At 42.1% G+C, this 27,579-nt stretch overlaps 1 protein-coding gene across 2 annotated transcripts in view; it reads right to left on the bottom strand.

Moving 5' to 3' along the window:
• Window positions 1-25,475, bottom strand: part of LOC137645809 (zinc finger protein 227-like) — a 59,829-nt gene extending 34,354 nt beyond the window's left edge. Inside the window, exons 1-3 of one of the 2 annotated variants that reach the window (XM_068378764.1) lie at window positions 25,246-25,475; window positions 24,307-24,488; window positions 13,642-13,800 (exon numbers count right to left, since the gene is read on the bottom strand). The gene's annotated coding sequence lies outside the window, so the exon portion shown is untranslated. The remainder of the gene's footprint in view (window positions 1-13,641; window positions 13,801-24,306; window positions 24,489-25,245) is intronic. The other variant, XM_068378762.1, reaches the window with a different exon arrangement.
• Between the last annotated feature and the right edge of the window lie 2,104 nt (window positions 25,476-27,579).

Consider the following 27,579-nt stretch of genomic DNA (forward strand, 5'->3'; position numbering starts at 1 on the left):
CTGGGAGGTGTGCAGTTGTCGTACTGCAGCAAGTCCGAACTGACCCAGTTGCTACATCTAGGCTGTTGGACTTGTGCGGAAGGGACCTACTTGCACTTAAAAGCTGCAAGATTTGGTCCATGGTTTCTGCGAGAAACCTCTTCCGCAGACGAGGAATAAATGGGCTCTCTCGTCTTTGTGTGGGTGGGGTGATCACGTCGGCAACGTGTGTAGATACACCCGAAACCACGGAGGGAAACGTCTGTTCGTCGATCAAGGCCTGATGAACCCATAAGTCCTTCGACATTACTTCTCCCCTGGGCTTGGGAGCTTGTAAGAGGTCCCAGACTAGGCGAACAACTGGCACGAACAGACGAACCCTCGAACGCAACACTGTAACACTTTGCGCTTATCACTTTATCACTTTGATTTTCTGTTTGCACTTATTTCACTGAACTCGAAACTTTAAGTGGTTTGTACCTGAAACACGCAATCCTATCCTTCATTAAAAGTTAGTAATTGCGAAAACAGTATTACAATGTAACAGAAAAACATAATGAAAGATAAAGAATTCAGTGGCTGGAAAAGAGACTAAACACTAGATCAAATAAACTACGTTTAAAATCTCTCACCGCATAAAGCCTGGGAACAAGAATAAAACTCTAGAAACGTTTTACCTTCTTCCCCTAAAGAGACTAGGGAGAAGAGCAAAAACGATAACAACGTTACCCGCTTGAACGAAACGTTTATCCTCCTCTCTCTCCCTCCGTCTCTATCTCTCTCTCTCTCTCTTGACTTAGAACCTGAGAGATGAGCCCAATTATATATATCGTTAAAACATATTATTTGTTAAAGGAAAAAAAAAAGAAAGATTTCCCAAATAAAAAGTTCCTTTTATTAGAATTAAAACCATTTAAGCTAAGAAAGAATGAACAAAACGCTAGAATCGGTTTACTCTTACTGCAACGTGAAACCGTGAATACTCTCTCTCTATCGTAACGATAGAGCGCAAGTTGAACGGTCTGAACGTCAACAACTGCGGAGACAAAACAAAACGTTAGTTCAACTTTGAAAACAGTACGAGACTATCAAAGAAATTCTTTCAAAAACATTAAAATTAAAATAGCATAAAATCTTAACAGGAAAAACGATATGACGGGCTCAATGTTAATTAACTTCGGTTCCAAGTAATGACCGCCTACTATTAGGAAAGGTCGCATATAAACAAACATAAAAATTAATTTTTATAAGTTTATAATAAAAGGAAGTTAATCGAAGAGGCCTATAAAAGGCGGAGAGATATAAAATAAATCAATAACTTTGTTAAGCAAAATTAAGAAAGAGAGTCTATACTCTCTTCGACACCAACACTTCCGTCTAAGGGAAGGGTCGGCCATTTAAAAGTGAAAGAGAGTTCATAGTCTCTTTGTCACCATAATTAAATCAAATTAATTCCAAAAGCTTGCTAAGCTAATGATAAAGCTTCCTGAATAGCGAAGGCTAAACTCTAGAGCAAATACATCACCAAATCATGAACAATAACTCCAGAATCAACAGCGTATCCAAGTAGGTCTAGCCGGTGGCACGACAGAGGAAAAATTGAGTTCTTGTTGACAAGAAGTACTTGAGTACCTGCTCACAGATGGCGCTGTTGTGTACACCCCCACCTGTATAGCGATCGCTGGCGTATCCCGACCGTAGATTTCTGTCGGGCAACAGAGTTGACAGCTACATGATCATCGGGTAATATTAATATTGAAAATAAACAATTTCAATTGCAATAGACATAGATAAACTTTTTATTTTCATTTCTATACACCCTCCATGTATCTTAGCATCATGTATCTTAGCATCAAGGACAGTGTTCTTACCAACTATAATAACAGTAATAATAATTATGAAAAATAATGAGGAATACCATCTCAGTAATATTAGTACCAAGAATAATTAAAATGAAGATAGCAAAGAGGGCCAGGACTACTGTACACTCTAGTGTAGAATAACGGGAAAAATCTAAACCCAGCACCTAATAATGAGCCCCCCCATTTAAGTAAAAAAAAAAAATAAAATGTAACTAAACTCCCCTAACATTAATGAAAAATAAACAATTTAAAGTTTTCTTAAATAAATTTCCACTTGTAATCAAAGAAGTTGCAGATGAAAGCTCTATCCTTCAGAATGTTTTGAAGATAAAAAAAAAAACTTTGCCAATACCAAGCATCCATGTTGACGCTGAAGAGTTACCTTTGGACCTTTAACAAAAGTCTTCTATTTTTTGGTATTGGTTTTGGTTGCAAAGACTCCATAATTTTTTAGCCTATCAGGCTGCAACCCTTGTAAGGCATTCAACATACTATGAGTTGTACCCAAAACCTCCTCAACCTTATGGTTTTCGGGTGAAGCAATTATTGAACAGCCTTGATATTATGATTATTACTTGCTAAGCTACAACCCTAGTTGGAAAAGCAGGATGCTATAAGCCCAGGGGCCCCAACAAGGAAAATAGCCAAGTGAGGAAAGGAAACATGGAAAAAAAATATTTCAAGAACAGTAACAACATTAAAATAAATAATTTCTATATAAACTATAAAAACTTTAACAAAAGAGGAAGAGAAATTAGATAGAATAGTGTCCTTGAGTGTACCCTCAAGCAAGAGAACTCTAACCCAAGACAGTGGAAAACCATGGTACAGAGTCTATGCCACTACCCAAAACTAGAGAACAATGGTTTGATTTTGGAGTGACTTCTCCTAGAAGAGCTGCTTACCATAGCTAAAGAGTCTCTTCTACCCTTACCAAGAGGAAAGTAGCCACTGAATAATTGCAGTGCAGTAGTTAACCCCTTGGGGTGAAGTAGAATTGTTTGTTAATCTCAGATTTTCAGGTGTATGAGGACAGAGGAGAATCTGTAAAGAGTAGGCCAGACTATTCAGTGTATGCGTAGGCCTGTAACCAGAGAGAAGGATCCAGTGAAGTACTGTCTAGCCAGTCAAAGGACCACATAACTCTCTAGCTGTAGTATCTCAACAGACAGGGGATGGGGGGTCGTCAGCAGGATCCATAACAAAAGGCCAAGTTTAGTTTGTTTTTGTTGTTGGTTGGTTTACTTGCTTGAGAATATTAATAAAGTACTGTATCATACATTGGAATGGAAATTTGCATTCTCCACTATCGGCACAATGAGAGTATACTTCCCAGGTGGTCTACTCCATACCCAACCCAAAGGATATCACCAAAACAGATATAGAGGCACAGGTGTAACCTAAGACGGCCTGTTAGGTCCGAGACCCAAAAATAATGGAATCATCCCCCCCATATCTGTAATGCTGGGCTTCCTTAGGGATTGGATCCCCCCAGATTCTGATGACCTAACCCTTGAGAATAGTTCGGTCAAAAAGGCCCAAACCATCTTTGGGATGGCCGAGATCATCTGATACTCTCGCATATAGCTTTGAATGCAATTACCTCCCAACCGTGATCCCTTCTCCCATTCATCTAAGTAGACAGTAATAACAAATGTGGAAATATCCACACCATATAAATAACAAAATTAAATAAATAAATGAACAAATAGAATAAGAAATATATACTGTATATGCATACACACATACATATATATATATATATATATATATATATATATATATATATATATATATATATATATATATATATATATATATATATATATATATATATATATATATATATATATATATATATGTATATAATATATATATATATATATTAAGAGAAATAATACTCATAGAGTTAGGATAGCAAGACAAAAGAAAGTTTATAAAATTAGAGGGTCGAAGTAATATCGAGAAAAAGGAATAGATAAGAGAGAAATTTAGATTCGAACTGAGGGAGCAATTTCCCCATGTTTGAGTGCCCTCTTGCCTGTCACAATTCTTCAACAATATGAAGAAACCACATGACTCCGTCAAGGCATTCTCTTGTTAAGAGGATTTCATGCCAAGACAAGGTCCTATATCACAGGACACTGGTGCTGTTGTTTAAACTCAAAGATTGTAGTGTAAGGACTGATATGCAGTATATATGTCTTGCTGCTACAGTTGTCTCTTTATTTCTTTGGCTGGTCCTTCAAACTTTTGAGTTGTGTATATTTCCAATATATGGGAAGTGAACTAATGAAAGTGTATCTTTAAGAGGATGTCTTGTACCAGTGGTGTCTAGAAAATACTAGTGAGCTACCATGAAATCATTCATGTTAAAGATATTATAAATTTTCAATATTAATCTTACCCGATGATCATGTAGCTGTCAACTCTGTTGCCCGACAGAAATCTAAGGTCGGGATACGCCAGCGATCGCTATACAGGTGGGGGTGTACACAACAGCGCCATCTGTGAGCAGGTACTCAAGTACTTCTTGTCAACAAGAACTCAATTTTTCCTCTGTCGTGCCACAGGCAAGACCTACTAAATACGCCGTCCCTAACTGGATTTGTTTTCACAACTTTTTGGTGAAGTACACTATTCCAGTTTTGAGCTTTCGCTATGCAGGGGTTTTATCTTCATTTCAAAACTTGAACTCGTTTTGGATAGATTTAATTATGGTGTCGAAGAGAGTATGGACTCTCTTTCACTTTTAAATGGCCGACCCTTCCCTTAGACGGAAGTGTTGGTGACGAAGAGAGTATGGACTCTCTTTCACTTTTAAATGACCGACCCTTCCCTTAGACGGAAGTGTGTTTAGGTTTTTGGTAATTTTGCTTAACAAGTTATAGATTTATTTTATATCTCTCCGCCATTTATAGGCCTCTTCGATTAACTTTCCATTTATTATAAACTTATAAAAATTAATTTTTATGTTTGTTTATATGCGACCTTTCCTAATAGTAGGCGGTCCTTACTTGGAACCGAAGTTAATTAACATTGAGCCCGTCATATCGTATTTCCTTTTAAGAATTTATGCTTTGTTAATTTTAATGTTTTTGAAAGAATTTCTTTGATAGTCTCGTACTGTTTTCAAAGATGAACTAACGTTTAGTTTAGTCTCCGCAGTTGTTGACGTTCAGAACGTTCAACTTGCGCTCTATCGTTACGATAGAGAGAGAGTATTTCACGGTTTCACGTTACAGTAAGAGTAAACCGATTCTAGCGTTTCGTTCATTCTTTCTTAGCTTAAATGGTTTTAATTCTAATAAAGGAACTTTTTATTTGGGAAACCTTTGTTTTTTTCCTTTAACAAATAATATGTTTTAAGGATATATAATTGGGCTCATCTCTCAGGTTCTAAGTCAAGAGAGAGAGAGAGAGAGAGAGATAGAGACGGAGGGAGAGAGAGGAGAATAAACGTTTCGTTCAAACGGGTAACGTTGTTCTCGTTTTTTACTCTTCTCCCTAGTCGCTATAGGGGAAGAAGGTAAAACGTTTCTAGAGTTTTATTCTTGTTCCCAGGCTTTATGCGGTGAGAGATTTTAAACGTAGTTTATTTGATCTAGTGTTTAGTCTCTTTTCCAGCCACTGAATTCTTTATCTTTCATTATGTTTTTCTGTTACATTGTAAAACTGTTTTCGAAATTACTACCTTTTAATGAAGGATAGGATTGCGTGTTTCAGGTACAAATCACTTAAAGTTTCGAGTTCAGTGAAATAAGTGCAAACAGAAAATCAAAAGTGATAAAGTGATATGCGCAAAGTGTAACAGTGTTGCGTTCGAGGGTTCGTCTGTTCGTGCCAGTTGTTCACCTAGTCCGATACCTCTTACAAGCTCCCAAGCCCAGGGGAGAAGTAATGTCGAAGGACTTATGGGTTCCACAGGCCTTGATCGACGAACAGACGTTTCCCTCCGTGGTTTCGGGTGTATCTACACACGTTGCCGACGTGATCACCCCACCCACACAAAGACGAGAGAGCCCATTTATTCCTCGTCTGCGGAAGAGGTTTCTCGCAGAAACCATGGAGCAAATCTTGCAGCTTTTAAGTGCAAGTCGGTCCCTTCCGCGCAAGTCCAACGGCCTAGGTGTAGCCACTGGGTCAATTCGGACTCGCTCCAGTCATTCGACGACTGCACACCTCCCAAGAGAGGCAAGGTGGTACCGCAACAGGCAGTAACTCCGTCTGTTACCGCACCAGCTGTTTTAGACCCTCAGTCACAACGGACAGTAGCTCCGTTTGTTGCCGTCTTTCATAGACCCTAGTGGTCCATGCTGCAGACTATACAGTCTCAGCTTGCTCCTTCATGCAGGAGTATCGTGCTGAGAAGGTTGACAATGCACCTGTTAATCTACAACCTGCCACGGTTGTGCGCTCAGCAGATACTGCGGCTGCCTGCTCCCACACTACACCTGTGAGAGCTCCACCTCCGATGCGCAGTCGACCCTGCCAGACGCATGTTCATGCTGCACCCTCCATTGACATGCGTGAGCTACCGCATCAGCAGTGGGAAGGTGCTGTAGAGCTGCCGTGTTTTGACACAATGCGGCATGCTCCGCAACCCATGCGGCATGCTCCGCATCCCATACGGCATGCTCCGCAACCCACGGCAGTCCCTCCCACGCACCAGCACTCCGCTTTTGTTGTTGCCAGCTCCCACACTCCGACTGCGGAGAAGGTTGACGATGCACCCGTGGGCCTACAGCCTACCACGGTTGTGCGCCCGGCATGGCTTCCTGCTCCCTCACTCTTGTTGTGAGAGCTCCTCCACCCATGCACAGTCAACCCTGCCAGATGTATGATGACTCCCACAGACACACGGAGCACTCCGTTGCCGTGCGTGAGCTACCACAAGCTGCCGTGTTTTGACACGGTGTGTCAGCCTCCGCAACACACTGTGGTTACCGCCACTCGCCCGCAGCAAACTAGTCAGTCAGGAGTTGAGGCTTCCCCACACAACTTTGGTTGTTGCCAACTCACAGACTGTCAAACAGTTACATGACGTTGCCTTCTGGTCTGCTACTAATACACCAGTGCTGTATGTCCTCACGCTCCTGTTGTGGTTGACAGTTCAGTTTTTTGACAGTTCACAGACTGTCAAGCAGTTTCATAACGTTGCCTTCTGGTCTGCTGCTTTTGCACCAGTGAAACCCTCACTGAGATAACCTAGCTTTTCTCGGACATGGTTCCTGTAGATGAGAAAGTGCTGTTCTCCCTCCTTCTGATATTCCCTTGAGGACTCTGTCATTTGGAGAGGAGCCTTAAGCTGCTTAGCCTCCTATGGACTTTAATTAAAGCATTAAAGCATAACATGCTTCCAGGGAGGGTAAATGGTTCCGCTTCAGTCGCTAACCCCGTCTGTTGCCACACCTGCTCCCATAGACCTTGGGCTTTGTTGCAAGACATGCAGTCCAAGCTTAGTCCTTGATAGAGGATTTTTTACGGAGAAGAACCTTCTTGCCAACGACCTTCCTACCGGTTGGTTGTACGCCCTGTTGACGCTGAGGTATCCTACTCACGTCCGCCAGTTGAGATGGTTCCTCCACAGGTGCGACCCAGTGTGGGTTGCCAGTCGCACGTTGACGTTAAGCTACTCTCGGAGGTGGTTGTGGACGTTCAGTGTGTCACTGGGAAGACGTTCAACAACCAGCAGAGGTGACTTGTTGTGTCGCAGTGCGGCAACCTCAGCAACCCGATAAGGGGTTGTCTGCACTACCCAGACAGTCTAGACAGTTTCGGGTTGTCGCTGTACTTCCTCGCATCCCCATGGTTGACAGTTCACAGACTGTGCAGCAGTACCATGATCTTGTGTCCGGCTCCGTCACGCATCCACCAGTGCGACCGGATTCAGCGAGTCAGACGTTGCCCACTCCGTTGCCGTTTCCTCATCAGTTTCGGATGAGGAACCCTCTGATGAGGACATGGCTGAACAAGACGATCAACCCCCAGCCCTGCTATCCATCCAGAAGATGCTGAAGAAGGAATACGGCCCTGTCAGGCTTTGGATGAGTCTGGTTAGGACACTGTCATCCGTGGTTCAATTGGTGTCACTTGGAAGACTACACCTCCGTCCTCTTCGGTTTCATCTAGCTCTTCACTGGAAAAGGACAAGACGCTAGAAGCGGTCTCGATCCCGGTTTCCGGAAGATAAGTCTGGTCTAACTTGATGAAAGGACTTTATCAACCTTTTATAGGGTCTTCCCCTGACTGTTCAGACTCCCAACCACGTTCTCTTCTCAGACGCATCGGACGTAGGCTGGGGTGCGACCTTAGGCGGTAGGGAATGCTCGGGATTATGGAACTCGAGTCAAAGGACAATGCATTTTAATTGCAAGAAGCTTCTGGCAGTACGTCTGACCTGGAAAAGCTTCAGGTCTCTCCTTCAAGGCAAAGTAGTGGAGGTGAACACGGACAACTCCCTGCTTTGATGTTCATCTCCTAGCAAGGAGGGACCTACTCTCTGACATGGTGCGAGTTCGCTAGTGACCTCCTCTCCTGTTCAACAGGTCTAGACTTTTCACTAGTAACAAGTTTCTTCCAAGGCAACTTGAATGTCTTAGCAGATTGTCTCAGTAGGAAGGGACAATAATTCCAACATATTGGACCCTCCACAAAGATGTATGCAAGAGACTTTGGTTCACCTGGGGCCAGCCAACCATAGATCTCTTCGCAACCTCGATGTCCAAGAGGCTCTCAATACTTTGCTCACCTATCCCGGACCCAGCAGTGGTTCTTTTAGATGCCTTTCTACTAGATTAGTCTCATCTAGATCTATATGCATTCCCTCCGTTCTAGATTGTCAACAAGGTACTGCAGAAGTTCGCCTCTCACGATGGGACAAAGTTGACACTAGTTGCTTCCCTCTGGCCCGCGAGAGAATAACTTACCGAGGTACTTCGATGGCTAGTAGACGTTCCCAGAACTCTTCCCCTAAGGGTAGACCTGCTACGTCTGCCACGCGTAAGAAGGTTCTCCAAGGCCTCCACGCTCTTCGTCTCACTGCCTTCAGAGTATCGAAAGACTCTCGAGAACTAGAGGTTTTTCGAAGGAGGCAACCAGAGCGATTGTTAGAGCAAGGAGAACATCCACCCTTAGAGTCTACCAATCGAAGTGGGAAATCTTCCGAAACTGGTGCAAGTCAGTATCAGTATCCTCGACCAGTACCTCTGTAACTCAAATAGCTGACTTCCTCTTATATCTGAGGAAAGAGCGATCTCTTTCAGCTCCCACTTTCAAGGGTTACAGAAGCATGTTGGCATCAGTCTTCCGTCACAGAGGCTTAGATCTTTCCAACAATAAAGATCTACAGGACCTCCTTAAGTCTTTTGAGACCACGAAGGAGCGTCGTTTGGTTACACCTGGTTGGAATTTAGACGTGGTTCTAAGATTCCTTATGTTAGACAGGTTCGAACCACTTCAATCAGCCTCCCTGAAAGATCTCACCTTTAAGACTCTTTTCCTGATATGCTTAACCACAGCTAAAAGAGTCAGTGAGATTCATGCCTTCAGCAAGAACATCGGATTTTCATCCGAAACGGCTACATGTTCTACATCTTGGTTTTCTAGCCAAACACGAGCTGCCTTCTCGGCCTTGACCAATATCGTTCGATATTCCAAACTTATCGTATGGTTGGAAATGAACTAGAAAGAGTATTATGTCCTGTAAGAGCTCTTAAGTTCTATTTTAAAAACCTTTACGAGGCCCGTCTGAAGCTTTATGGTGTTCAGTTAAGAATTCATCTTTGCCTATGTCAGAGAATTCTTTATCCTATTATTTTCAGACTGTTAATACGAGAAGCTCATTCCCTTCTGAATGAGGAAGACCAAGCTTGGCTGAAGGTAAGGACACACGAAGTTAGAGCTGTCACAACTTCCGTGACCTTTAAACAAAATAGATCTCTGCAAAATATATTCGACGCAACCTTTTGGAAAAGCTAATCAGTGTTCGCGTCTTTTATCTTAAGAATGTCCAGTCTCTTTACGAGAACTGCTACACTCTGGGACCATTCGTAGCAACGAGTGCAGTAGTGGTGGGGGCTCCACCACTACAATTCCCTAATTCCAGAACCTTTTTAATCTTTCTCTTGAAATATTTTTGGGTTGTCCGGAAGGCTAAGAAGCCTTCCGCATCCTGGTTGATTTGGCGGGTGGTCAAATTCTTTCTTGAGAAGCGCCTAGATTAGAGGTTGTGATGAGGTCCTTTAGTATGGGTTGCAGCCCTTCATACTTCAGCACCTAAGAGTCGCTCAGCATCCTAAGAGGATCGCTAGGCTCAGTAAGGAAGACGTACTTAAAAAGGCAGAGTAATGGTTCAAGTCGACTTCCTTACCAGGTACTTATTTATTTTATGTTTGTTATTTTGAATAACTGCTAAAATAAGATACGGGATACTTAGCTTCTAATGTTAACATGTATGCTGGTCTCCACCCACCACCCTGGGTGTGAATCAGCTACATCGGGTAAGATTAATATTGAAAAATGTTATTTTCCTTAGTAAAATAAATTTTTGAATATACTTACCCGATGATCATGAATTTAAGGACCCTCCCTTCCTCCCCATAGAGAACCAGTGGACCGAGGAGAAAATTGAGTTCTTGTTGACAAGAAGTACTTGAGTACCTGCTCACAGATTGCGCTGTTGTGTACACCCCCACCTGTATAGCGATCGCTGGCGTATCCCGACCTTAGATTTCTGTCGGGCAACAGAGTTGACAGCTACATGATCATCGGGTAAGTATATTCAAAAATTTATTTTACTAAGGAAAATAACATTTTAAGTGTGTCAGTTGTTTTACATGTAAAAATTATATAAATCTGATTGCCTTATTCTAGGCCTGTAAATACTTAAAGGTTTAAAGGCCGCTCATGAATGGCAGAGGCAAGGAACAGTGACATTACCCCATCGAGCAGGATATATCCTAGAGACTGACCACATATATGATCAGTGCCAACCCCCCCCCACCTCTCCATCCAAGCTAGAACCAAGGAGGGCTAGGCAATGGCTGCTGATGACTCACCAGATAAACCTATAGGTTACCCCAGAACCCCCATTCAAACCCCAGTCTGGCATTCACCAATCGGGTACGTTACCACATCGGCCACCACAACCCTTGTATAAAAGGCCTGTGAAGTAAATATCAATGATATTTTTTTCATATTTATCAGTGTTCCACTAGAACCAAGGAGGGCTAGGCAATGGCTGCTGATGACTCACCAGATAAACCTATAGGTTACCCCAGAACCCCCATTCGAACCCCAGTCTGGCATTCACCAATCGGGTACGTTACCACATCGGCCACCACAACCCTTGTATAAAAGGCCTGTGAAGTAAATATCAATGATATTTTTTTCATATTTATCAGTGTTCCACTTATTATTAGGACCAAGTTTTTTTTTCATATAAATTTAGCTTTAGTAGAAGAAATATTTTTAAATTCTTTATTGGTTTTGGCTATTCGGCAATTAAATTGACTCATTTATCAACAATCTCAATAACATCAACCCAAGATTCAAGCTATACTGTACAGTAATTATCCAGAAGAGAGCGTAAGTAAATGTAATGCAGCTGGATTATGGTCGGCATCCCGAATCAGGCAGTCTGCCTGCTAAATCTGGCCGCAGTCTGTAAACCACTACAGTGATGGTGCACAGCCTCTGAAAGGCTGGGTAGTTGATAGCGCTGTTTGACCTTATATGCCTCTAGGAGTTTGTAATAGATCTCTCCAAACTGCAGCACGAAGAGATACTGAAGTGCTCTTCTCTGGCTTAGACACCAAACCAGGACAATCAATTAGGCTATAGCCCTAGAAACTGCTTACCAGGCTCCCAGGGTTCTCGGAGACAAAATCTTTAACATAAAAGTCGATGCTCATGGGTGGCGAAGAGGGCTATGGCGCAACAGGATGCTTCTTATCCTAAACTTGGAGAACTTTAGCCGGAGCAAGCTCAATGGCTCGCATATAAAAAAAAAATGAAGACTGAGGATCGTCCACAAGGGCAGATCTCCATGTTTCTCTAGGGGAAGCAGGGAGATATACCATCTTGGAAGCTTGCCTTTCAGTCTCCTTCACTCCACCTTCCAAAAGATTCTCCGAAGAAGGGCCGGATCAACGAGCTTCAGTTGTCGGAAGTCATGACCTCGCCGACTTTTCAACTTTGAGGCGGAGAGGTATAACAGTTCAATTTTGTTGGGTTCCAGCACATGTAGGTGTGTCCGGGAATGAGAAGGCAGATTCACTGGCTAAGGAGGCTGCATCCGAGTTGCTGCCAAGAAGGTATCCCATTCCCTGTAATGATTTCTTACCCGACATCAAGAAATTGGTTTGCAATAAATGGCAACAGCAATGGGATAGTCAAGATGGCAATAAAATGCGAGAGATAACAAATGACATATCTCCTTGGAGGTATAATATGATGCCCCGAAAATGGGAGACGTCTCTTTGTCGTCTCCGTATTGGTCACACTCGGTTGACACACGAGTTTCTGCTGAAGGGCCAACACCAACCGTATTGTGACGACTGTTTAGTACCTCTAACAGTAAGGCATTTGTTGACCGAATGCCCCAATTATAACAACTTGCGGAATAGATATTTGTTTGAGGCTCGAGGTGAGGGTGGCAGGTTCATCCTTGCCAAGATTCTGGGAAATGATGTGTCCTACCATGCAAGTGGCATTTTTAGATTTATTTCAGAAGCAGGTCTTCTGAAAAATATTTAACTTATATGACATTAAATTTTTATGATTTTAATTGAATACTCTTTTATTTTTTATTTTATTTTATTTTTTATTTTTGTATACATAAATTAAATGTTACAGGCGTCAATGACCTCAGATGTCAGGATGCCTGAAAACTTTAAATCAATCAATCAACTTTGAGGACGAGTCCAAAGGAGAATGATCACTACCGTATTGGTCTGTTCTTCCTACCCTGGGCATGCAGGAGAAATGCTAACATATGTCTGTCTCTTCTTAAGGTTGTGCACATTCATTAATAATTGATGATACTACTGTGTAGTCCAAAATCTGCATGCTTAAAGCCAAAGTTTTCTTAAGCACACAGAATATCGAAGTACAGTATATGTCTTCTGATAAGGAAAACATATTCTTCCCAAAACTTGTTTTCTTGTACTCTCGTAGGGGAAATGTCATAAGATGCTACTGGGGAGCAAGCGCACTCTCTGAAGAGCTGATGTGCTCAGATGAGGACTAGCAGGCATATTTGCACACTTGCTGAGAGATATGTTGCTTACCAACACAAGGATCCTGTGAGAAGTGTACTTTTCAAGATCAGAGATTGCTCTAGTCATAGGGATTATTCCTAATTCAAGGAATTAAGTTTGCGTCAATGACGGGAACAAGTGTCCCAGAGTTAAAGACAAGTTTGTCTTTTACTAAGTTGATTCACACTCATACTGAAATGGGATATACTGTACTTTATGTGGAAAACTTCAGGCCAGCTGGAGAGCGTGGAGAACACACCTGTGTAGCTTGACAGCCAGAATCATAATGGAGACTCCGAGTGTTGTCAGACCTGGACCACCAGTGGATACTGGGTGAAAGTTGCTAGAGCCTCGATACAGGGATTTTTCATTGGCCGTTTTCAGCTTTTGCCACAATCTTATCCATACAAAGGATGAAGGTTGGTATTTGTGTAGGAAAAAGTAGTAAATGGAGCTTGAAAAGTTATTTAATGGTAAGCAATTGTATGTGTGTATAGGTATATACATAAATTTTCTTAATAAATGCAATTTATACTCACCTCTAATACAAGGTTCCATTTTTACAATCAATTAACATATTCAGTTGCTTATACTGTACTGTATTAAGTAATTAGTTCACCAATAGTACTGTATAATCCAATTGCTACATAGGTCCAACTCAAAAGAAGATGCTTGAGTCCCTTGGCTGCTCATTTGCCCTGAAAATATACACAGTACTGTACATACTGTATTTATAAAAACCTTTATATTTTACTCGTAGTTAAAAAAATTGTTCAAGAAATGAAAAATTATAAATTTGGAGATAATTTGTATTTTCCATAATTACACGATACAAACCAGTCCTTTAAAAAGGTGAAATAACAAAAAAGCTGGAGAATGCAGCAGTTAAAACTTTTACAATGTGTAAACAGGTGGTCTGTAGTCACCTGGCCGGGAACAGAGAAGCCCTGCCCATCTGCTTCCTCACTGAGTAATCACTTTAATTGCAGCTGGGGCTTTGTAGGTGGTAGGTGATGGCAGGAAAATATGGGTAAAGGACTCGAGTTTGAATATTTAGGAAAGATACGAGTTTCCGGTCTATCTGTTTAGCCAACTACTCAGTAGGGCACCCAATACGACCCGCGGACTGTGTCTGACAAATACCCCGAAGGGTCGAATAAGTGATTAAATTGACAGGAACAATGATCACTTGACTCTCAAGAGAAAGACCAACTCCCATCTGAGTGCCAGGGGTTGCCGAGAGGTTGCTTAAAAAGCGAAGATTTCAAGTCGATAGCTATCAAGTCATGCAACTGCTTCTGTAAGAGGAGGATAAAATGTTGTCCCCCCAACTGCCCAGCAGATTGGAGTTATTTGCATATGTCTGCCCATGGGCTGGTAAACGCCTGAGTAAGCCATTACAGTATTTCAAATGGATATCGGTATTACAGCGAACTTCTAGGCTGATCACTGTCAGACAGACAATCAGTTGCAAGCAACAACTTCCAAAAGACAAGGTTGAAACACATCATTAATCACATTTGTTAGGAAGGCAGCCATGCGCATAAGTCCGGCCATGGATCAATAAATACACACGGAAAAATTAGCTCTATGAAGGGTATACGTTACCCAGTCATGTTGTCCTCCAACTTCCCTTGCTAGGATTGGAGTCGTTTGCACATGTCCGCCAACTTCCAAAAGACAAGGTTGAAATGTATCATCAATCACATTTATCAAGAGGGAAGTCATGTGCATAAGCCCGGCCACGAACCACTAAACACACATAGAAAAAATACCTCAATGGAAGGTATATGTTCCTTGGGGCAGACCAAAGATACAGGAACAGCTTGAATGATTTGTTACGCCTGAGACGCCTTTCTCCCTGCTGCGGACAGATATTCTTTGGAAAAAAGGCGAATACCGTCTTGGATCTCTCCGTTCCTGATTGGAACAACTAGAATAAGCTCCGATCCCCCCCCTCCCCGAAACTGTTACTCAGTTAATTAGTTTAAAGCAGGCAGGTCATCAGACCAGAGAAATTTCCAAATTGACGGGTGTTAGTGAACAATCTGTGCGTAGGTGGTTATCAAAAAGTCTGAAGGAAAACACTGGACTCATTACGGTTCGTAGAAGCAGCCCTTGTAGGCTTAGGAAAAACATAAAAAGGCTACAAACATATTAAAATGTTCATTATAATCTAATCCTCGTGTTAGTATTAGTCAAATAAAGGAAGGAGACCACAATATCTTTGGGAAAGTGTCGATATCTACGATAAACAGATGTATGCATGAACTTGGATTAATGAGTCACCGCACCATTAAGAAACCCCCTTCAAAGGCTCAGAGGAAAAAATGCATTGCATTTGCAAAATAAATATTTAGCTTGGAATGAAACTAAATCCTTAGACATGCTGTGGAATGACGAATCAACATTTACAGTGACGTGTAATTATGGTGGAAATGTTAAAGTAGGCAAGGTAGCGATCCTCTAGAGTCTAGACCCAAATTACACATGCAGTACCGTAAAACACCTGGACTTATTAATGATATGGAGGTGTTTCAGTGGTAGAGGTTTAAGCAAGCTAATTTTCTTACCAAAGAAACAAACAGTAAACCAGGACATATTTTGAACTTCTTAATGACCTTCTATTCGACAATTTTGTCTTAACCGGGCTAAAGTTGCAAAATGTTTACGGCATATGGTTCACAGACTGACATACCTCTTATACAAGACTAGCCTGGTAATAGTCCAGATTTATCTTCAATAGAAAACTTTTGGCATATCATAAAGAGGGATCTACAAGGGAAAGTCATCAGCCTGCACCCCCTACTTCAAGCTGCAATCCAGGAATTTTAGAACTATCTCACCTCAAATATTACATAACCTTGCTATACAATATATGTTACAAACCATCCACAAGAGGTAATCAAACATGGTGGACATCGAATTAAATATAAAAATAAGGTAAAGTTCTTGTTGAAGTGTTTTATTTATGATTGTACTTTTGATTTACTGAAAGCGGAGGTAGCGGCCACTCTTTAAGCCGGTTGATTTACATATGATCCAGAGATATTAGGGAGGCCCTAACAGGGATGAAGGCGGAGCCCACTTGAGGGCAAACCTATGTCTGGGGTCGACGGGAAGGTAGGGTGGGTCTCTTTTGAAAACCAGATTTCCCCCAAGGGATACAGCCATCGGCTGAGAAAGAGAGCTATTGATGCATTGGAACAAGGTTCCAACTTGTTTGATTCCCAGCTTCAATTGGCTGAACCCAAGAGTGACCTTCATGAACAAAGAGACATCAGTAGGTTCTGTATGATGGTAGCTAGCCCTTACTACTTCTCACGAGCATGCGTGAGCCTGCTAGGCAGTGCATGCAACTGGCGAAGCACACACACTTTGTTGGCAGTAGGAGCTCGCCTGCCCACATGCAGGTGTGTCAACTCTCAACTGCCCTGCCACAGGGGAAGCTATCGTTCATTAGCTGTAGCATCGTGAGCACATTAGCACGTGTGAGCCCCCGAGGTAGCTTGCTCAGTCGGTTTTGAGATAATGTGTGTGCACCAATGTGCAACGTCATTGCTCAAAAGGAATTGACCGTTCACATGCTGTAGCATTGTGAATATGTTCTTGAGCACTCGTGCACCCTAGAGGTAGCGCATATATGTAGCTGGGAAAGCAATCAGACTTTCGTTTGCACTGACAAATCTCTGTTTCTCTGGGAAAGCATACTGAAGTGTGCATTACCAGGGTAACTTGAGCAGTCAGAGAAGTGAACAGACCTTTGTCAGTGAGAGAAGCTGAGTCGCAAGCCGAAGCATCGCAAACTGGGAAGTGAACACTCTTCCAAAGAACCTGCTAGAGGTGGATGAGTTGCCTTGGACACTCCTGCAGGAGGGGCGTGCTCGGTTGGTAACTAGCAAGGCAGAAAAGGCTTGTCTATGGACAACAGAATAAGATGCCTGTGCCCCGTAAGGGGTAGAGGTCTGGGCCAATAACACCGAAGGGTAATGTCCCATAAGACTCGCTGTTTGGCAGTCATAAAGGCGAGTGCAACAGAAGTAGCATGTGGCAGAACCTCACTATGGGGGTGTGAAAATGTGACCAAAGTCACGTGCAGACCTTCATCGGCAAAAGGAGCTCGCCCACCTGCTTTGCTTACGCTCAATGGCTGGTGCGCAACACTGTGCAAGAGTCTCTCACGAGACTAGGGTCTGTTCGTTCATGCCCGAACCTGCGTGAAATGAAGCATAAACACTGATGATTGTCAGCGTAGTAGGTTGGCCTTGTGTGCTCCTACAGGAGGAGGCATGCACTCGGATGCTGGCGAGCAAGGCTGAGAAGGCTTTCTTGTGTGCTGATGCACAGCATGAAATGTAGTCCATTTTCAGTAACGGGAAGAAGCATGCACGCGGCGGAGGTCCCGAAAGGCCAGGCTTCACAAAGAGAGAGCATTGTTGTGCCCTTGTAGCGAGGGACTGGGGTTACGAACAGTTGGCAAGCACCATTGTCATTTTGCTCCGAAGAGCTGGAAAGAGACATGGACGAATGGAGCACTCTTTTCTGAAACCTCTGGGGCGGGGACCACTTGGGAAAGGAGGGCCTAACTTGCAAACAGGAAATGTTCTTAACACCGAAGGGTTGAGGGTGCATAGCATAATGAGCGAGCTCTGAAGTCTGAACATAATCAGCTTCGAGATTCACCTTGTAAGGATCACCTGACTGGTTGGGACTCCATGGAGCCCAAGCCTGCTACTGCTCAGGTAGGAGAGCAGATGCAGAGGATGCTGCAGCTAAGGCCACAGGAAGCTTTGGAGGGTCAACCACCCCAGACTCTCAGAGGAGAAAACCGTGATCAGCCCCTGGGGAGGTGGCAGTGCGCTCTTGATGTGCCGCTAACAGCAGCACCCCCAAATTCTGTTCCTTAGTGAGGGGATTTGAAAGCCCCAAGGAAGGCAAGAGTTGCCGCTTGTGAAAGACTCCCCTGTGGTAGTGGGCGCCACCGCTTCACTGGGGAACTGAAGGTGTCCTCCACACCTAAGGGTTGCCTGGGGGTTACTTGGTCATCTCTCTTCCTCATTCGTCCTCCGGAGAAGGCCTAACAAGCAGAGACAACGGGGAGGGAATGAGACGGTGAAGTAAGAAGTTGGGACTTAGACTTCAAGGAAGACCCTAATGGAGAAGAATCCCTTTAAACTTTTTCCATCATCTCCTGAATATTAAAAACTAAAGGGTTACTGGAATTAAAAAACTTCTAAAGCTTGCAGGACACTCCTTGCATCACTAAAAAATGGTAAAATTGCCCTCTTTTAATGCTATTTTTTCAATAGCAGTAAGTATGCCATATAGTTAGATAGTAAATATAAGAGACTAGAGGAAGTGCACTTCTACAATTAAAAGCATAGCTATATACTCCAAATCCAACGTGAGCATCAGATTTGGAGCCATCAGTATACAGTATATGAAAGTCGATTCCCTATGTTATGTAACATATTCCATAAAAAGAGACCTTGCATAGAAGTCAGTCGTATTCTTCTTTGTAGCAATGAAATATTTTCAAAAAGATATTGGGTAATTTCTTTGGAGGGGTTGATGATATCTAAAATGGGAGCACTTTACTTCTAACTACGTATACCAATGCTGCTTAATAATTGTTTCACCTGAAAACCATAAGGTTGAGGAGATTTTGGGTGCAACTCAAAATACTTTCCTTAATGATACATGGGGGGGGGGGGGGTTTACCCGTATACGCAGATCACACACACTTGTGTTCTATCGTCACTTTTGCTTGCATGCAGGACTTACCAGGGGAGCTCAAGGTTAGTATTGTTAGGAAAAATACAAATTCCTTTCAAATTTGTCGTTTGTTCTGACACTTTTGCTTTTTATTAGGGATGACTCACACATTTGGAGGGTTGAAGTTAAAAAAAAAAGAATAAAACAAAAACCCTCACTCAGGAGAACAACTTAACCCCAGATGGAAAAGGTGTCCCCAAGAGGTACAGGAACATGCTTCAGACTATGCACTCCCTCTGCCAGCTGGCATCGCAGAATGAGGAAGACCAAAGTCAAGCTCTGGATAGACTGCAAGCGGCCTTCCATCCTATGAACTTGCAGGGAGCAAGCGACATCTACTTCAGGACAGAGGAGTATTCACATGACGTCGTACCCTGTACTCGGAGAAATGGGGGAGGCCACCAGCCTACAAGTTGTCCTGTGTCAAAAGGGGGGGAAGAGATGGAAAGAGGTTTCTCTGCCCTCGGGAAAACACCTCACTACATTGTCTCCAAAACAGCAACACTCACACGTGTAATAATAAAAGAATGCTTATACAGAAGGTTTTTAATTTAATTGGTTCCAAGAAGTTATTTGTAGGTTGGGTTACTTGTAATTCAAATTTTGTTGAATTTTGACCTAGGGTAGGCCTAACCTGAATCCCATGCCTATGATTTCCAGCTGCAAAAGTCAACAAATAGTTTGGTTTCATATGAAATAGATATCAGGTTATTACAATTGCCATTTCACTTTCTATATTATATAATACAATAGTTTTATTACAGTACTTCTTTATCTGATCTTGTTATTTTCAACCGGATTTGTTTGTAAGTTGTTGTCTTATTAGATCTGAAGAATTTGAACCCTTTCTGATCTCTGGCTTAAAAGGGACGTTTAAACACTATGGGTGGTCCTGAGGACCTAGGAGTCATTTGGTTAAAGGTGTTTTGCTGATTCCTGGCCTGGTAGACTGAAGAGCCCTACTGCAGGTCCGGGAAGTCATTGCCTTGTGGAAGAGAAAATCATTGGAAGATTTCCTCCACCTATCAGCTGCCCTCTCTACCTCCTCTGGAATGAAGAGTGAGGAACCTTCAAGAGTTGAATTTCTCAGATGCGTAACCTCCATTTTTTGGCACCTGTATAGAACTGACCTATTACGGTATCTCGACGTTCGAGAATGGCATTCGCCCACTCGTTAACTGCGTGGTGCGACAGGACCTCTAACGTACGGGTACCTGATAACAGGAAGGATTCCATGGATTTTCTCGTGGACTCCTTGGATAAATCTTCAGAGTGCACAATCCGGCCTAATGCTCCAAACCATAGGTCAAGCCTAGAAGCAGCCTGAGTGGCATACAGTACTTCGCACCTCTCTCTATGTTCAGGAGCACAGATGCCGAGAGGGAAGCTCTCAATAAAGTGTGTCCGAGTTGGAATACCCCTAGTCAGCTGTTCGACTGAGGGGCCAAGGGTCAAGGTTGAGTGAGGCTCGTTCTTGATCTCATAATACTATACTTCCTTTGGAGTATAAAAGGAAGTGGAAGAGACCAAGAGGAGGAGCCTGCTCGCAGGGAACTAGAAGTTCCTGCTATTTGGGAGATATACTTTCTCCTAGCAGCTGTCAGGCCCTTCGACTAGAACAAAACTGCACTAATCTTAGGGGGCCTGTGTGTTCCAAAGATCTGGTCTAGGACCATTTCTTTGCCCTTCTTGGAGATAGTACTAGGATCTGAGAGCTTGTTGAAGGATCTCATACAAGCAAGGACCTGCCAAAACACATGTTCAAAATCTCTTCGCTCCTGTTCTGAATGGATGGTGGGACTCGCTACCCTTGGAAGGAATTCCTCATCTGTGTCCACATCATCATCTACCTCCAAGTATTCATTCATAGAAGCCTGGAGGAAAATGCTTATTCAAGATCAAAGTCTTTGGAATAGCTTGCAGTTCTTCCAAAATGCCAGACTTAAGGACAGAAGGTTTGATAGGAATCTCCCTGGGCGATCCAAGATCTCTGTTTGTGCGGGGTTGAACGAGATCCGCATGAGGAGGAGTACTGTATAGATTGTCCTCCTCCTTTTCTGTTTAGAAGTCAGCCTGTGGATCTACCGAAGTTAGAGGAAGTCATTGCAGACTTGGGTCTTAAATAGAGGACATTCCTTCCTTAGCACTGGGTTTGGATGTAAAGCTCTGTGCTAAGGATACGCTAAGCTGAGCAGAAGTTCTCATGGGGTCCGAGGGACTGTCATGGCGAGAGAAAAAAAGACGCCGAACTCTCTAATGGAATTTGCGGGGTAGTCCTGGTCTGAGAAGGCCAAGGCTGAGGTGGAAAAGCAAAACCAAAGGACTTTGGAGGTCTGATAACAAAGTATCATACCAAGAAGGAAGCATTCTTCCTTTCGAAAGATCTGGGGTTCCCTTCGGAAGTCCAGGAGGAGAACATCTATGAATGGGAGGATGTTCAGATGTCCGAGGAGCTTCGGGGGAGTCTCTCTGCGGCATGAGGAGATCCTCTTTCATTGTTTGAAGGGGCCAACTGGGTGAGATAGGAATGTCCGCAAATTTATTTGGTGGTTCTTTAAAACCCTTCAGTCAGGGAAGGGAATCGGCCTACCGCTCGCTAGCGGTAGTTTTAGCGGAGATCATTGCCGAAGGTGTTGGATTTGCAAACAATTTTGATTCCGGAACTGTACCTTGTGAAAAACTCAAGAAATAGACCGATTTTCTCGTGAAATCATGAGATTCACACGTGAAAACATGAGAATCACACGCTTTAGCGGTTGCGTGTCACGACTAGGAACGTCGGATTTATGAGGAACCAAGGGTGAACCAGAAGCATGATGCCCTACAGGTACCTGAGGAACCGGTGGGCGACTAACACTCACTCCAGGCGATGATAGAGGCCTCAGACCCGGAGCGACTGGAAGTGTTAGAGAGCACTTCGCTGCGGTCGAGTGCGTTAGCGTGGCCGATCGCTTGGCTATAGCACCCCAGGCCATAAAAGGGATAGGGGGTTAGCTAAACAAAACGCACATCGGTGAATTGTCCTTTATCGGCTGTAGGTCATTGGGAAGACGAACGCCTAGAACGTCCTGCCCCCGATCGTGAGTGTTCCGTTCGTTATTGTAAGTGTCTTGCTCATGATCGTGAACGTTCTGCTCATGAAAGTGAAGTAGACTAATTCATGAACGTGAGCGTCGGGAACACCTAGAGGGTCTTCCTTGTGATTGTGAACGCAACCCTTGCGATTGTGAATGTCGCCCTCGTGAACATAAGCGTCACTCTCGTGAACATCTAGATCGTGAACGTCAACGTCCAGATCGTGACTGAGATCGTTTATCTTGTGATCATTAGTGTGAATCTCATAATCATGAGCTTAGATCTCGTGATTGTGAGCGTATAGCTTGTAATCTTGAACTCTTAAAAGAATGCCTTCATGAAGAAGAACGCTGAAACTGTGATAACCTTTGGTCTCGTGAGCGTGAAGCTCTACAGTTAGAATGCCTATATGAAGAAGAGCACCGAGATCATGATAACCTGCAAACTCTTTTCTCATTATTGGATCATTGTGAACGTCTTGAAGATGATCGACCAGGAAGAAGAGTTGATGAGTCTCGTCCCTGCGATCGACGATCGACCAGGAAGACGAGTTGATGAGTCTCGTCCCTGCGATCGACGATCGACCAGGAAGACGAGTTGATGAGTCTCTTCCCTGCGATCGACGATTAGATGAAGCGCTGGTCGCCTGAAGATCGTCTACAGCTGCAGTAGGAAGGAGGTTAGCCTGTGGTTTGGAAACATCGTTAATGGGAGAAATAAAGGGCTGTATATTAAAAGACGACGATTCCACAGTAGGGCAAGAAGACTGTTTGGAGGGCGAAAGGAGAACCTCAGAAATGTCTAGTGCGAAGTTAGCCAAAGGCGAATGATCCTTATTAGCCCCACATTGAAGGAGATTTAAAGTGCTTCCTTAGAAGGGGAAGCAGAAGTTCCCAAGGACGGACAAGCCTGCGATACATCTGAACGGGAGAAGGGTAGCTTAGCGGAAGGAGGAGAAGGTGCTCCGCTGGGGGAAGCAACAACTCCTCCAAGTCCACAAGGCTGCCCAGGAGTTAAAGGGACTGCGCTCCTACTCGAACATTCCCCAGAGGAAGACGGGCGAGGAGCAGCTTCAGAAAAAGGTGTAGGAGAGCGCAAAGAAGAGGAAACTCGCGATCTCTTCACCTCCAAGTTAGACTCTGAGTGAGAGTGATCACACTTGGCCTTCTTCTTCCTGAGTTGCCCAAACCTCTTCCACGGGGAGGAGAACACTCCCTACACTTGTCACAAGGCGAGTCTTGTTTGTAAGGAGGACCAACAGTACCAGGGCAGGTTCACCTGGAAGCGTCAATAAAGAAGCACGATCACACCTAGAAAAGAGAAAGATGAGCGAAAAGCAACAATTTTTCTTGTCAATTTATATGGGGATAAACCTTGAGGAGAAGAGAGGGGAGACAACCACTCTCTACCAACCAAAGAGAAAAAGTGACTAGATCACCGTTCCGTGAGTATATTGTATAGGCGGCTAGTGCCCCTAGCCACCCCCTGCTCAGTGTCAGGGTAAGGTTGCCACCTCGCACCAAAAGTCTAATTGGCTACCTTCCAGCTTTCCCGAAAGAATATCCATAATAAATAACGAAAGGTTTGCTAGTTTGGTGAACAAAAGGTTATTATAAGTGCTCTTCTCGAGTTCATACGAACAATAAAGACGGTTATCATGAGTAATCCTCACTATAATGGGTTATGTTTCTCTAGCCTACAAATTTAAAGTCTTGATGTAGGAGCTGAAGACAAGAGAAACAAAAAAGTTGATTTCATTATACTGTACTAGTATAATATAATAAGCTTAAAAAGTCACCTAGGCTACCCATCAATAGTTAACTACTTTTAAACCACCTTTATGACAGAGGATTTACTTTGTCACAAATTCTTTTTGATATGCTTGACATTAAATCATTCCAAATCTACTGGAAATTTACCTCGCCAAGATACAGAATTTATTGACATACATTGTTGGCCACTCCCTAAGTTTTTAAAATAATATGTGCAGTACAAGAATTCCTGATCAGATTTTATTATATCTGTTGCTTTGGGGGGGGGGGGATGGGAAGAATGCCTTATCTTAATTTGCTTTTTCAAATTGAGTTGTAACAACCAAACAATGAGGTAAAACCTGATTATGGTAGTTCTTTCACTTTCATTTTAACCAATCACATTCTATTTGAATTGGACGCTGTAGACTTTGAATCCTGCATGGCCCCATAAAATATTTAATTTATCTAATTTTTGCTGCTACAGCTGTAATGTGTTTGTGTATATTAAAAAGGTTATAAAACTGTTTGAAATAAAAAAAATACAGAGCTTCTAAAAGAAAAGTGGTTCAAGTGGACCTTTATAAACTACAGTAAACCCACCTGTGGCCATTTGAAGATTTGCAGTCCTTGATACTATTGTGTTTCATGGTAACTGGAGTTTTCTATGGAGTCTTTCCTAGTCATGTCTGTCATCACTCACTCTTAGTTATGTGTTATCACTTACTGGTCTTTGCTTGGCCAGGTTTGCTTCACTTGCAATTTAACATTACCTCCTCGCTCCTCTGTTTTGCAATACATTTTTTGCAATACACACCAGTCATGTGGGTGAGTATTTTGGCATTACTTCAATTATCTAATTTTATAATTTTACCACTTGCATCAATTTGTCTTTTGGCCAATAGGTTGTGTTAATAACTGAATAACAAACAGCAATGCATGAGAAGGCCAAATAACTACCAACAACAATGTTGATGAATATTTCAAAATATAAATTGTTGAATAACAGGGGTCCCAGTTTAGTCCCCATGTAGTTAAGGGGTCCCCCTTCCATCCAATAAACACAGCAGTACATCCTTTGATTTTCTTCAAAAAGGAAATTACTATGTTTGGCAATATTGCAACAGCAGGTTTCTTCCCAACCTGAGAATTTGTAGGAGGTTGGGTCACAGTTAAAAGAATAAGTAAAAATGGCCTTACCTTATCAAATACACTACCCAACCATAACCCACCAAATCCTAACTACAGTATTTAAAGAACTTATTTGATATTCCCAACCTATCACAAACTACCCACCTAGTTTATGCAGCCTTATAATTAAAATGGTAAAATAACAACCTCATTTACAGGAGTTTTATGTAAAATCCATCAGAGTTATATGACAAGCATCCGAGTAAGTCGTAAGTATTGTGAGATATTGTAAAAATAAATGGAATGGAGTGATACTGCATTCCATAAGATTACCCAATCAACTTAGGGTTTGTTATAATAGGTTAGTTTAATTTATGGTATATTGAAATGTACAAACTATAAGGGACTTACTACCAAATAAGTCTTCTGTTGATATATCATAGGCTAGGCCAGGGAACCTGTTGTTGAAGGGAAGAGCTAGCTGTAATCTAGCAGAATAGCCTATCAGTAACTGCCTTTAGTTATACGGTAGAATTAAAAAAAAATCATACGTAGATAGATATCTTTTGTTATTACTAGTAAGATTAGTCTGTGTTTATGGTAGTCGTCCTCTTCTTCTTCTTAAGTTTTGTAGCACGCTGCACACTTCGCCCTATGTTTTATTCCACATACTAAATGGGCACACTATCCTATGGAGATAGGCCCAGAGCAAAGATAATTACCAATGGCTTTATCTTAAATATGCTCTATAAATATATTTATATGTACAATATAATTTGGACACCAACCTAACCCCGTTTTCAACATTTCTTTATATGTAGTGTAATATTTCTAGATCTGGCAATCATCGCACCTGGTGCAGTGAAGTTTCATATGCTTAATGTTTGGTTTCTGGATAAGTTGTGTACTACGTATTTTCAGTGTTTCTATGTATATGCATGTCAGTCTTGACAGTCCGATTTTTTTCAGTAATTAGCTTCTTCGATATCTCTTTCTTGCATACATCGCAAGGCTGTCTATACTTTCCTCAAATATTTGCTGTTAAACCTAACACATTCAATCTAGTATTCATGATTACCTTTATTTCCACTTTATTTTATATTTTGAAGTTTCTTTTCAATTAAATTTACACATTCTTATTTGGTTTTTCTGTTTCGTAACTTTATTTTTATTTCTTATTCCAGCGCCCACTTTTGATAACTTTCAACCATTTTATGTCTGTTTTACACTTATCATATATAATACTCAAACTTTTTGTCCTGGAATTCCCATATGGACCTTCAATTTTGTTTGTCATTCTCTCTTGTGTTTATTTTTTTTCTGACTATCACACTTGAAAACACCATATTCAGATACGTTCTATTCTGCTGAAGACTGGTTGTAGTTGTGTATTGAAGAGAACTTGAGTAAGCTCTCATCATTTTGTTAATCAAAGAAAAACAGTTATACTACAATCCATCATAAACAATACACGTTGGAAAATATTCAAAGGAAAGGGCTGCACTATGCTATATAATATATTGATGGCTGTAAGTCTTCGATGAGTGCTGGTTGTGCTGCAATATCCCCAGACGAAACAAGTCGGCCCTCATCACCTAGTGAAACATCAGTATTTACATGAGGAATATCGACCATTTGCTAGCAATTGCCGTTGTTAAAACTACTGAGGGTAGTGTGAATCTTAGATTTGTCATATATTCTGATTCAGGAAGTATCACAGAAACCCTTAAAGGTTACAGATATAAGAAGTATCTGGTATTGCAAATGAAAGGTATTCTTAAATTTTATTCTCAATAGTGTAAATATAGAAATTTGTTGGATTCTTGCCCATGTTGGAGTTGTTAGTAATTGCTTTTGTGGCCTGTTGGTAACATCCTTTCCTTGTGATCGGCACTGGGGTTCGAGTCCCGCTCAAACTCGTTAGTTGCTTTGGTTGCTGCAAACTCATCATCCTTGTGAGATAAGGATGTGGGGTTTGGGGGAGTCTATAGGTTTACTGCTGAGTCATCAGCAGTAATTGATGGCCCTCCCTGGACCTAGATAGGATGGAGAGGGGGCTTTGGCGCTGATCACATGTACAGTATATAGATAGTCAGTCTCTAGGGCATTGTCCTGCTTGATAGGGCAGTGTCACTGTCTCTTGCCACTGCCATTAATGAGTGGCCTTTAAAACCTAAATTATGCAGATGCCGTTGCAAAATCAGAAATAACATTACCACAACTTTTCATCAAATTCTCCCATTAAGGATTACTTAACAACAATATGGCATTTCATAATAAGAAAATGACAAACAATGTGGAATGTTAAATAAGAAAACAGTAAATTGAGGCAAATCAAGTCAACTGTTTCTCTGAATTTATTTTAGCGAGATTAAGTATTGGTCATACAAGATTGAACCCATGTGCACACTTCATGAGGTAGTTCCCGAGTGCAATAAGTGTAACATGATTTTAACCAAACGACATATTCTTTACGAATGAATAGTATTTAGAAAACAAAGCAAATTATGCACCAGTCAGAAAACCATGTCCACCATTTTATCGATAGGTAAAATTTACATTTCTATTTATCGTAGATTTTTATCTCTTAATTTCCGTTTTTCATCGCTGAGAACTAGTATATAACTTATTTTTATCGCATTTGATCTATTATGTTTATTATGTATTGTATTTTTCCTTCCCGAATTTATTCTGGTCAGTTTTGTAAAACCCCGATCACACCTACGTGCGGATGGTTGTGTAGAG

Source organism: Palaemon carinicauda, chromosome 8 (genome assembly GCF_036898095.1).
Source record: "Palaemon carinicauda isolate YSFRI2023 chromosome 8, ASM3689809v2, whole genome shotgun sequence".
Lineage (NCBI taxonomy): Eukaryota > Metazoa > Arthropoda > Malacostraca > Decapoda > Palaemonidae > Palaemon > Palaemon carinicauda.